Source organism: Maylandia zebra, linkage group LG7 (genome assembly GCF_041146795.1).
Source record: "Maylandia zebra isolate NMK-2024a linkage group LG7, Mzebra_GT3a, whole genome shotgun sequence".
In the NCBI taxonomy this organism is placed as follows: domain Eukaryota; kingdom Metazoa; phylum Chordata; class Actinopteri; order Cichliformes; family Cichlidae; genus Maylandia; species Maylandia zebra.
In genome coordinates this window covers 9,416,761-9,429,394 of record NC_135173.1, presented here as the reverse complement: position 1 = coordinate 9,429,394, position 12,634 = coordinate 9,416,761, and the positions used below count along the sequence as shown (strand labels likewise).

At 40.2% G+C, this 12,634-nt stretch overlaps 1 protein-coding gene across 4 annotated transcripts in view; it reads right to left on the bottom strand.

The window, feature by feature from the left end:
• Positions 1 to 12,634, bottom strand: part of magi2b (membrane associated guanylate kinase, WW and PDZ domain containing 2b) — an 87,991-nt gene that overhangs the window by 63,113 nt on the left and 12,244 nt on the right. The window contains exon 1 of one of the 4 annotated variants that reach the window (XM_004553381.4): positions 736 to 931. The exons of the other annotated variants lie outside the window; for them this stretch is intronic. The gene's annotated coding sequence lies outside the window, so the exon portion shown is untranslated. Of the gene's footprint in view, positions 1 to 735; positions 932 to 12,634 lie in introns of those variants that run through there. 4 annotated transcript variants of the gene reach the window in all.

Below are 12,634 nucleotides of genomic sequence, written 5' to 3'. Positions count from 1 at the left end.
GTGTGTGAGATAATGTCCATGAATAGTTTCTCCTCCCTTCATCTGAAACCAAAGAAGCCCAGGAGGATGAGAGGAGGGGAACTTATTTTCCACACAGCATTCAATATGCAAAACCATCACATCCGACAGCGGGAGGGATGAGGTTACATGCCATGCATTTACAAATGACAAAAATGCCTCCTCACTCATGCATACTCTAGTGACCTCCTGTCAAATGCAGTTGACAGCGTTCAGGATACCAGTTAAGATTCAGGCAGTGTCTGCCTTTCATAGGAAACTCTTTACATTGGAACCATGCATACACGGCCCTGACACAGGTGACACTGTAATTCTCAAATGATCAACCCTTTTAGTCTAACATCTTATGTAAACTGACACCATTTTAGCAAGGCCACGAAGCACCATGAAATGCTTCACAAATAGAAAAGAGCGAGGTGAGAGGAGAGGAGAGGAGAGGAGGAGAGGATAGGAAAGGAGAGGAAATGAGGAGAGGAGAGGAAAACAAAGGAATAGATGGAAGACAGGGTGAAATCTTGATTGGCATTACTAATAGACAGTGATTGTTCTAGATGGGTTTACCATGATGTCACGCAGCTATGCATTCATGCATAGGCCATATCTCTGACATGCACAGACACCAGCATACATATATCTCTACATACACACCGATACATGCTCAGAGAGAGAAAGACATCCGAGAGAAAGAGCTGTGCAAGCCGGGCACCTCATCAGTACCTGGCCCAGATGTTGATATAAGCGGTCCTTTCTCTACAGGTATATATCCAAAGACAGCCTGTCCTCCCAGGCGTCCTCTAGCCTTGCAACCATCCACCGCACATCTTCTGCCGCCTTGGTGAAACCACACTCTCTCGCCTCCTGCCTCTGCTTCTCCACTGCTGCTCCAGCACACAGCAGTAACCAGCTGCAGCCAATTTTAGTCCCAGGGAAGAAGATAAGGACGGGGGGGATGGGAGATGTAAAATGACACGGATAGATGGCGAGAGACGACGACCGTCGGGAGGAAAAAAAGAGGAGAAGATGTACCAGTGTGAAGCCGGGCTCCACAAAAACCTACCAGCGGATTGGCCGGATGACTTCCACAGTCCTGCAGCAGCCCCTATCTGCTGCTGCTATTACTGCACTGGTGTGTGTGCGTTTTGTGTGTGTGTCTCCAAAAGACTGAGAGAGACAGTACGTGGTAGTATCAGATAAATGTTTATGCATGTGAAAGCATTTGTAGAGTGTGTGTCGGTATTTTTCCCCGTGTATGAGCACACCCAGATGCTCCCCGACGTTCCTCAAATACTCTCCATCTCCCGTCCACCAGATGCTCTCTCTGTTCGACCTTGTGTCAAAGTAGCCTAGACTAGAGAGAAATACTGTGACGCGCAGCAGCAGCAGCATATGTCACAGTGAGGTTACACTCACTCATCCGCACACGGAGGGCTGATGAGCTCACAGCTGCAGAAGATGCCTCGAGCACCGTCTTGAGCAAGGTTTGGTCAAAACACAAGACGTAAACAAACACCAACACAGAAACACACGCTCGTGATATGAGCGCTTGGCTCGAGGCACAGCTGACTGTGGAGGAGGGGTGTATTTGAAGAAGCTTTATTGGTGTGACTGTTCAAACAGAACAAATTTACCAGTCTCAGAGTTAAACTTGATGCTGTAAACATCACAGTGAACTCGTTTGGTGCCTGTCTGCTTCAACAAAGCAGAAAATAATTCTGGGAAAGGCAGTTTTTATAGATTGCCAAAAACGGCAGCATGAAAGCGGGGTAGAAAGGACGACGGCACAATCAATCAACACCATCAATCAAGGCAGACAGCAATCAGCGCAGGACTACACAGACTCACACTGCCCATCGACTCTCTTTTACATGATCCCCAAAATCACGCACAAACATTTAAACACAAAGGTTCATTTAAACAAATTCCTCCCTTCTGCCCACATCTGCCGTTACTGGTGGAGCTGCTGGCACTACCTCCACCACAGCAGTCTTCACCTCATTATGTGATTAGATGAGTCCAAAATCACTCCCAGTTTACCATACAGAGCACTAAATTTACTGTCCATTTTATTCATAATCACTAGTGCCCTTAAATATTCCACAAGGGCTTGACTGCTTAATTCCTGTGCTCAATATCTCGTTAAAACGTATCTCTTCTGCTACTGCTGGGTGAGCTAAAAGGCTCCAGCTGAGTATTTAGCAAGCTACTTGGATCCACAGAATCAACTGCATGTTTAACCATGCAGACAGCTTCACGTTTTACTAAAGAAACCCTGAAAATCGAGCAGAATTCAGTTTTACACACAGAGACGTATAGATAGTTGGCCACATACATCAGATAATCTAATGTCTTTGTTGCTTAGCAACACAAAAGAACCAGATCTGTCTGCACAGCTGTTCATTTACCTAACGCCACACACCCAAATTAGAGAGCTTGTTCAGCGTTTAAACGTCAATATTTCTAATTCTACATGCCTAAATAAGTGTCTTCACATGAAAAAAAACACCACCTTCACATATGTTCAAATGAAAGATCATCAAATGTTCTGTCCTACAATACAACGTCTTTACTGATCAAAGCAAGGCTGCCACTGCAAATGCATTTAAAAAAAGTAAACAAATCTGTCAACAGCTATACGTTAAGGATATGAATATGCAATCAAATCTGACAACAAGAGGACTATGCAACTGTCAAAATACTGAACCAGGAAGACAGTTTGTAACATTAATTCAATTCAATTTGATTTATATAGTGCCACATCACAACAGCAGTCACCTCAAGGTGCTTAATAGTGTAAGGTAAAGAGGGTCTAAACAATCAGATGACCCCCCTATTAAGGAAGTGGGAAGGAAAAACTCCCTTTTAACAGGAAGAAACCTCCGGTAGACAAAGTCACCTATTTTGAGGGTCTAAAGTGTAAAAAAAAAATGGGTTTGCCAGGTCACTGCTGCAGCTGTCTTTAGTTGTTTGTGGATCTTTTTTCCTTTTTTTTTAAGCAAGTGAAATGCAGCAAGATCAGGTTGAGATCAGGTCACTGACCTGGTCACTGCAGAATATTCCACTTTCAGACCTTCAAAAACTCCTGAGCTGCATTCACATTATGTTTCAGGTCATTGCCTTTCTGTACTCTCAAGTGTCCTCCAGTGAAGTTTGCTGCCCGAGCTTTGCACAAAGTGACACTTCAAAAAATGTACTTGTGTAAATGTGAGTTGTGACCCAGTGCCAAAGAAGCGATGTTGATCCATGCATCATACTGCATCATACTGCCTCTGCTGTACTTTTTTTTAAATGTAGTACGCTTCAGGATCAGAACCTGTCAAAGCCTTCTCCACACTTTCTTCTCCACAGTTATCTTACTGGCTGTTTTTGGCAATTTTATAATATTATCTTTTTCTTCTTTGAACACGTTTGCATCTTGTGGTGATCTTTCTGTATTTCTTTTTGTGAAGTCTTCATCATAGATTTGGATAATTATAAGCCTTCCTAATGGAGTGTTCCTAAATTGGCTGCCTGTTCTGATAACACTAAGTTTCCTGTCATGATTATGACCACTCACAATGCTCTTTACTTTAAGTCCAAGCTTTTTTCCCCCCATGTTTCTAAGCTCACAAGCGTTCTTGTATCAAAACTGTTGATTTTGCCCTTCCTAATATTTCTGTTATCCCTTTGAAGATTTTCTTTGTTTTTGCTGCCTCAGGATGGCCTTTTTTCATTTGTACTGACAGCTCCTTTGAGCGCAGTGATACCAAATGTACACAACATACTTGGAAACAGCTCTAAACCGTTTACCTGTCATGATAACACGCGAGGCCCCGAGTACAGAGGATTGGGACTATAAATAACTATAATGGCTCGATAGTTGTTGCATCATTTTTCTTTAGTGTATTCATCGTGTGTATTCACCTATAAGGTGAATGTCTTAGTACACAGCTAAAACATTAACTGTTCTATGAGTGCCCACACATATAAAGATCTAAAAGTATATCAATCAGCACCTTAACACCTGTTAAATGTGCTCTCCCCAAGCCTCCAAATTGAAAAAAAAAAATCACTTCCTGTTATTTCAGTAATATTTTATATTGAAGAATGTATATCCTCTGCTCATCTCATTTCCAAGTTGGAACAACTGTTAATTAAGCTAAGTTCACTGACATTAATGATTTATTAAACTTGTACCAACCTCTGTAGTAACAATATTTCATTTGTAGTGATTTATGCCGTTGTTTATATATGATGAAAGCTTAAAAAGATTTAATTGGGGATCAATAAACGCTCAGCAGGCTACAGCAAAAACTAAGGCTCTGTTCCTCCACTAATTACTGACGTAAACACTGGAACAACCAATTCCAGAGGCCACGGGCTTGTTGTGATTTCAATTCCAGCAGTTCACGGAAACAAGGATGCCTGACATCACCTCACCAGTGCTACGGACAGCTGCTGAGGTTTTTAGTCTCTCTCTGAGGAAGGTCACATTTTTCCTGATAGACCTTGTGAGATGGAACATTTCCTCTCACAGTCTAAAATCTTTAAAAGTGCAATTTATTCACAAGTAAGATTTTCCTGATTATATATAGCTTAGCTCTGTACCCACACATTCAGTTCCCAAATGTCACTGAATATATACACTTAGTCATGTTTGTCAACACTAGTCCAAATGTCCATCCAATCTCTCTTATCTTAGTTACTAAAAAAACAAAGCAAAAACTACCTTTCTGTGTGTTCGTCTTTCTGGCTTTGTGGAACTGAGAGTACTACAACTTCTGTCACGGAGGCTTATAGATGAAAACCCTGCCCACGATTCCCTCAGCACCTTAAGGTCACACTTAAACAACATTTATTCATCTTTACAAGCCGTCTTCCTCCAGGCAACAGCTACTTTTTAGTGAAGTATGCAAACCACAGGCTTACAGAAAAATCAGAAGGCAGACATTCTTTAGTCAAACCAGAAAAAGACTCAGATTTACCTCATACTGTAACGTAGAGCGTACCATAGGTCACAAAGATTACTTTCTTTCATAGCTGGACGTAAATCTGATATTTTGCATGAACAATACCTCTTTTTGCTAAATGCTTTTTAAAGAGATGTGGACTTACTTGACATAAGCTAACTAACTAATATATTAATGCAACCTCAAAGTTAAACTATTTAAGTAGCTTCAGGTTTGCTCAGAATTTCAGATTAAACACAGTTTAATCATTACTATGATGTATTATTGTGTGTGTCCCTTATAATGCTGCAGAAGATGTATTTCTACATTAATGTATTAATGTAATTGTGAAAAAAAGACTGGTCCATGTGTATACACCCACTAATATTAACATTACATAACTATATACTGATATATTAGTAAACAGTTATGTAATACATGTAATATATATAATTATACCCACTGTCAGCTTCCCATGGTAACAGTTACCCATCATTTCTTTATTTGTTGAAAGTCTTTGGACTTTGCACCACTGCACACGTGAAGCCATACATGGTATTATCAATATTCTCTGTTCTGTTTACAGTGAGCGCAAAGACAAAACAAGTACAAGTCCTCTCCCATCACACTGTTTTTCTGCTTTCCAGCTCCGCTCAGTTACTGATATTTCAGATTTCATCTGTAAGTCAAAACCTTCTACTTGTCAGCTAGACCCCATTCCTACAGTTTTGGTTAAGGCATGTCTACCTTCTTTGCTTCCGCTCATATCTGCCATCATCTGCTCTTCACTTACCACTGGAACTGTTCCTGCTTCCCTCAAAATTGCCACCATCACCCCAATATTGAAAAAAAACTGGTCTAGATCCCAATAATTTTGAGAATTTTTGGCCTATTTCCAATCTACCATTCCTTTCAAAAATTCTTGAGAAAATAGTTGCCACACAACTCCACTCACATTTAACTAATAATAATCTGTATGAACAGTTCCAGTCTGGTTTTCGCCCCCCCCCCATAGCACTGAAACAGCACTTATAAAAATAACCAATGGCAGCTGACTCCGGTTTACTTTCCATTCTTATTCTCCTCGATCTGAGTGCTGCTTTCGACACTATTTCTCACTCCATTCTTCTCAGTAGGCTAGCCTCTATCGGTCTCTCCCATACTCCACTAGCCTGGTTTAAATCATACCTGTCTGATCGCACTCAGTTCATTCAACTCAAATCCTTTACTTCTCAGCCCCTTCCTCTGACCACTGCCATGCCCCAGGTATCTGTCCTGGGGCCCCTTCTTTTCATTATCTACCTTCTACCGCTTGGACATATTTTCCGTAAATACAATATCCATTTTCACTGTTATGCCGATGACACCCAGCTTTATCTGTCCACTAAACCTGATTTTGCTCTTCCCCCATCCTCCCTCACCCTCTGCTTAGCTGAACTAAATTCATGGTTCTCTTCTAATTTTCTCAAACTCAATAGTAATAAATCCGAGCTCCTCTTGGTAGGCACTAAATCAACATTATCCAGAACCAACAGTTTCTCTATTGCTATCGATAACTCACCAGTCTTCATTTCTTCCTCTGTGAAAAGTTTGGGTGTCATCCTCGACAGTACTCCATCTTTCAATTTACACATTAATAATATTACTCGGTCTGCATATTTTCAATTGCGCAACATTAATCGGCTCCGTCCTTTTCTTACCCCACATGCCACTGCCATTCTTGTCCATAGCCTTGTTACTTCCCGGATTGATTATTGTAATTCACTTCTTTTTGGTCTTACTCAAAAATCCATCCACAAGCTCCAACGCGTCCAGAACTCTGCTGTCCATATCATCACCAGGACCCCTTCTGTCCACCACATCACTCCTCCCCTGCAGCAGCTTCATTGGCTCCCGGTCAAATATCGCATCAATTTTCTAAATACTCTTGCACACATTTAAGGCTATTCATCATCTCTCTCCTCCATATCTCTCTGACCTGGTTAAGACCACCGCCCCATCTCGTTGTCTCAGATCTTCTTCTTCCCTTTCACTCTCTGTCCCCTCCCCCTATCTTGTAACCATGGGGAGCAGGGCTTTCAGCTGCTCTGCTCCACGACTCTGGAATTCCCTACCTCCTGATTTAAGAAACATCTCTTCCTTCTCTCTCTTTAAGTCCAAACTCAACTCCTATTTTATTTGTTTATGTCTTATGTTTTTATGATTCTGTAAACTTCTTGCTTTTATTCTACTGTGTACAGTGACCTTGAGTGTTTTGAAAGGCGCTTTCAAATAAAATGTATTATTATTACAATCCATAGTATGTGTACCCATACTTGGCCAATAAAACAGAGTAGCGTTTTAGATTCTGTCACATTCAGAGCTGGGTTGTAAACGTTAATCCGACCTTCTATGGTCTATGTACGGATATACGGAAGAGGATTAGTGCCACCGGGGAGGAAAAAAAGAATTCTGACTTTAATCTCAGAATTCTGAGAAAAAAAGAATTCCAGTTTCCAGTCATTCTGGAAAAAAAAAAAAAAGACATGAAAAATTAATTCTAAACCGATTATAAAAGCAGCAATTTTCTTAATCAACTAACTGTTTCAGGTCTAAGCTTATAGTGTGAGTAAGGACCAGTTAAACATCAGCATGCTGAAATTAAAATATTTTTTTATAGCCTAAAAGAAGTGGCTAGATAATAAAAAGATTTTTATTCAGACTTTGTTATGCACAACACAAATTGCTGAGCACCACTTTTGTTTACATGGCATAGCTAATGGGTTGCACTGTTTGTATGAATATGAGCTTGGAGAAGGGAGCATATTGATGCAGACACCAATGGGAGCCATTTTGTTTGATTTGGGAAGGCATAATTAGACCCGACATGCCCACTTTCCTGGGAGGCTGAGAGAGGAGGCAGGCGCAGTCCTGCCACATTGATTCTCTGAGCTTCTCTCCTCACAAAGTTTAACTGCTAAACTCTTAACTGCAAACAACCCTACAGTTATGCTTCAGGAGCTCACACCTGCGTGCACACTCGGACTCTTACTGTATATCCACACACACACACACAAATGCAAGGAGACATGTTTACATTTAAACACAAACATTTCTCATATTTCATGCCAAGGACAAACCACACCTGATTAAATCCTACTGGCAAAGACACAAACACACACACACTAGTACACTGAGTAAAATGGGTCATATCTGTTGTGATGGTCAGAGGAATGTAAGGAGAGCTGAGGTGAAGTGGTGCTGCTGCACCAGAGAGGTTGTCATGGAGAACGAAACCCAAAAAGAGACGTGTTGATCGATAATGCTTCCTTATTCTCACAAGAGGTCATACAGGTTACAGAGGAGTAAAACACTGTAAGGCAGGAGGCATCGCATATCCGGCTGCACCTCTGAGACATGAACATTCATAAACATGCATAAATAAAAAGAGAGAAAAAAAATCTGTTTCCTCATCCAAGCTTTGACCAAGCAGCTGAGCGCTGCAGCTACCACCACCTTGACAGGAGTATTATAAGAAAAACCATGCAAGGTTCGTCAACAGAGACCTCAGTTGGACCCTGACTTTCAAGTAACCAGAGCCAACACCTTAACATTATTGAAGAAGTTTGGGATCATCTTGAGGGAGTACAGTAAAAAAAAGGCAGCTGACATCCAGAGAAGAGCTTTGAATGTCCTTCAAGAAGCCTGGAGAACTATCCCTGAAGACTGCATAAAGAAATGCAAAGAAAGCTAAGAGAGTTCAGGCTGTGTTGAAGAATAAATATGGTGTGCTCTGGATACCTTCCACAGCTAGTCGCTAACTCATACTGACCTTCTTGATCTATGGTATCTATGGTATCCTGAGTTTAGCTTAAACTTGCAACGTACACCTGGGAGCTAGGTCAGATTACGTTCACCTCATAAACATACTGCTATGGAGTTCATTTGAAACTAGACCTAAACCTCCTCCAATTGGACCTGAGTGTGATTACTGTGTTCTCATCTAAATCGCACCAAAGTGGGAAACAAACCAGAGTTCAACTTAAACGGACTAAACACTGCAGGTGTTTCTTTTAACTCACTCCCCCTTTACCTTTAGGTAACCTTTATTTCTTATTTCTGACCTGAGCAATTTCTGTCATATTTCAGGCCTGCTTACAGAACAAAAATGGCCAGATGTGCATAAAGGTTAGTGAAGGTCATCTCTGCCTATGCAGCTTCCCATATACCCTTGGAAAAACCCAGAACGTGTTCTAATGGTCATCAATTTACATCTTCATTGATATATACCGAGGTGTCAAAATCTGTCATTAAGGGTAAAGTCATATAATGTCTTTTAGGGGGGACAGCACAGATGAAGCTCTAGTCAGGAACCAACATGAACAGAAAGAATTTTTTTTAAAAAGGAAGAGGATAATCAAAGCCAGACAATCCATCAGCTATCATCTAATGAGCTAAACTCTAACAGCTAATGTTTTGGAGCTTTCCGTGTGGCCAGGGGATATCTGGTCCAAGACTTCCTAACTATACTTTTTTAAAAGAGATGAAAATCTTGAGTTTTGAGACTGCTTTTGGGTCAGTGTGTTTTGTCTTTTGCTCTGCACACATGCTGAAAGCAGCCAAAGCTTGTTTAAATTTGACTAGTCAATACTACAGACTATATATGAAAACTAGAAAACTCCTAGTATCAGAAGTCTTGTTCCTTGCCTACAGATTCTAAATATTCATGTGTGGGTGCCCATTTATAAAGATCATGTGTCAAACAACATGTCCAGTGTTTTCTTTATTAATTAATACAATGTAATAAATATATTATTAAGTTAGGTTTGCTGTTAGCCAAACCTAAGTTATTCATGTTTGTTTGCTAACTGAATGCTCAGAAAACATCTTGTCTTGTTCTTCCTTATAGAGGGTCGTCTGATTGTTGAGGTTTTCTCTCTATTATTGTAGGGTCTTTATCTTACAATATAAAGTGCTTTTACTATATAAATAAACTTGAATTGAACGGCATTAAATGTGAGGTTAAACTGAAGATGCTGGTTTTTATTTAGCAGATAAATGAACTTCAAAGACAGTAACAGCAACAAAGGTGATAACATAAAATGCTACAGTGCATTTGTATATTTCTGAAAAAGGCCACCACAATTATTTTCATCACATTCAAAATGTCCTAAATTTTGACCTGTAAAATATCAGCTACTGCATAGGCCACGCTTAGCACAGCATGCTATTACCTTTCTCTTACTTTCGACTGCAGGAACTGAAATGAACTCAAATACTTGGTTTTCAAACCTGAATGTTGAGCTTTGATCTTCAGTTACAGTCTTTACTTTTGATACCGTCAATTTCAGTTTTTACGTTTCCTTTCAGAATAAGACCCTAGCCAAATAATATATGGAAAAGGGGGTTAGCATGACAAATTCTACACACTTCAGATTTTAAAAAAAGAAGAAAGAACTAATTAAGGTATATTAATAAGCTATAAATATTTCTATACTGTAATTAGGGCTTTGCGATATGACCAAAATCTCATGTCCCGATATAAGAATTCTATCATCCCGATAAATTCTGTGAATCTCGGGCAGCTCGTCTTGCAGGAACTGTTTCCAGCTGCGCGTCATGTAGCTGGAGTCGAGTGTTTTAACCGATGCATGAAACTATACATTTTTAGACATAAGTTGTAAAGGCCGCAGTTTTCTTTGTGAGTATTTATTACACGGCGTGCTGCGGGGAAAAGCCTGTTCTAACGTTTGAGTCTAAGGTTTATTTTTTAGCACCTGGTGGCTCTTTTTTAATTCTCATCCGTAAATAATCTGCTCTTTCACGTGATTCCGTTTATTTTGAAAAGTCTCAACAGGATCTTGAGCTTTATTGTGAAAGGTTTATGTGGAACATAAACAAGCGGACACGCGATGCTGTTACCGTCGTTGTTGCTACCGAAAACAAAAACAGGCTCTTGTGGTCCATAGTGTGGTTATATAAAATATAAGAGAAAGAGAGAACTTTAAGAAATTAATATAGCCACTACAGTGAAATATTGCCGTAAACAGTTTATTTTGCGACACCACGAAACAAACGATAGCGTAAAATGAAACATAGACGTTTTTATATCGTCATCCTATATATATCGTTATATCGAACAGCCCTAACTGTAATACTATTGCTCTTTTATTTTGGGGCTGTTTACAGTATATTTTTCATTTGCTACATATAGCGTAAGTCCATTACATTGTGAACACTAAAATTTTAAAAAGCCAAAATGTGTGTTACTGTCTCTTTAAAGAACATACAGTACCTTTTTTCTTTCCCTCTTTACATTCATTTCTATCATTCTGTTTTTCTACCTCTTTTTATCTCCTTGTCATATCTGACATTTTACTTTCACGGTGTCTTTGTCCACATCTCCTGTGGTCCAGTTAAAGAATACTAAGATCGGACTTGGACCAATTTTTCTTGTCTAACCCTCTCAATTAGGCACAGGAAGGGCTGTGTGAGATAAAGCAGGCGATACGGTGTGTGCGTGTGTGTTTGTGTGAGAATGATACTGGATACTGTATGCATTTATAGTCGCCACATGTGGGTGTATTGTAAAAAGGCCATTTAGCTGTGGATAAAGCATCAGTTTCCAGTACTCCTAATGGCGTTATTACAGCAGGCTGCAGGGCCCATTATTAATAGTAAATGACAGAGCATCTCTCCTAAAGGTCTTAATATTGATTCCCCCCCATCCTCAGACTAGTTTTAATGATGATGTTCCTCTATGTCTTTCTCTACGGTGCCATAATCAAGGCCAGACACAACCTCTGAGTCACTGTAAAGGGAAACAAGCTCACACTACAAATGAGATTTCAGGACTAAAAGAGGTAGAGCTAACGGAATTGCCATTCCTAATTCCTCATGTAGCCATGCTCAGTTACACCTCACTGTTAGCAAACAGCCCCTCCACTCTGCGTTGTGTTGAAAATTATGTGTGAAGGATTGTTTATCTATTTGTGCTGGGGTTTATTATCTGCATAAGAACAGAATGCATAGCGGTCAACACTTAAAAGGTGCAGCAAACCCACCTGTAGCTCTTTGGTGGACAAATAATACACAATATATCCTCACAGTTCTTTGCTTGGCGACGCTGAGCTAATACAACTCCACAGATACACATCTATCAAATTTGTGGTAATTATGGCAATTGGATTCGCATACTATAAAAAAAACTCTGTTAGACTTGTACTGCCTTCTTTCTCCCGTCACTCCTCATTGTATTCAAGCAGCGCTCCAAAGACTCAGTCGGAAACAAGCAGCATGCCTCTTAATGGAAAATAAAGAAAGACCAATTAAAAGACAAAAACAGGGTAAAATGTGCACGGCTCAAGCGCTTCATCCGCTGGTTCGCAGATGTGGGAAAGTTGAGTAACAATAATGGGTAGAAAACACAGAGAGAGTGAGATATGAAGAAACCCCAGAGGCAGTGGAGAGTAATAAGAAACTCATCAGTTTGGGGGTGCAGCAGTCGATTCCCTGAGGGGTTAAAACCAGCATGGGTGTGTTTCCTGTCAATACAAAAAATTAATAATTGCGACTGTGGCTGAGAGAAGGCCACCTTCTGAGCATCATAATGATTCTGCTCTCCAATGCATCACTTGGCTGCTATGGTCTGATAGTCTAATAAACCCTGTCTGTAGTGATTAAGGGGCCCTTCATGCTGCTAAATCCAAACT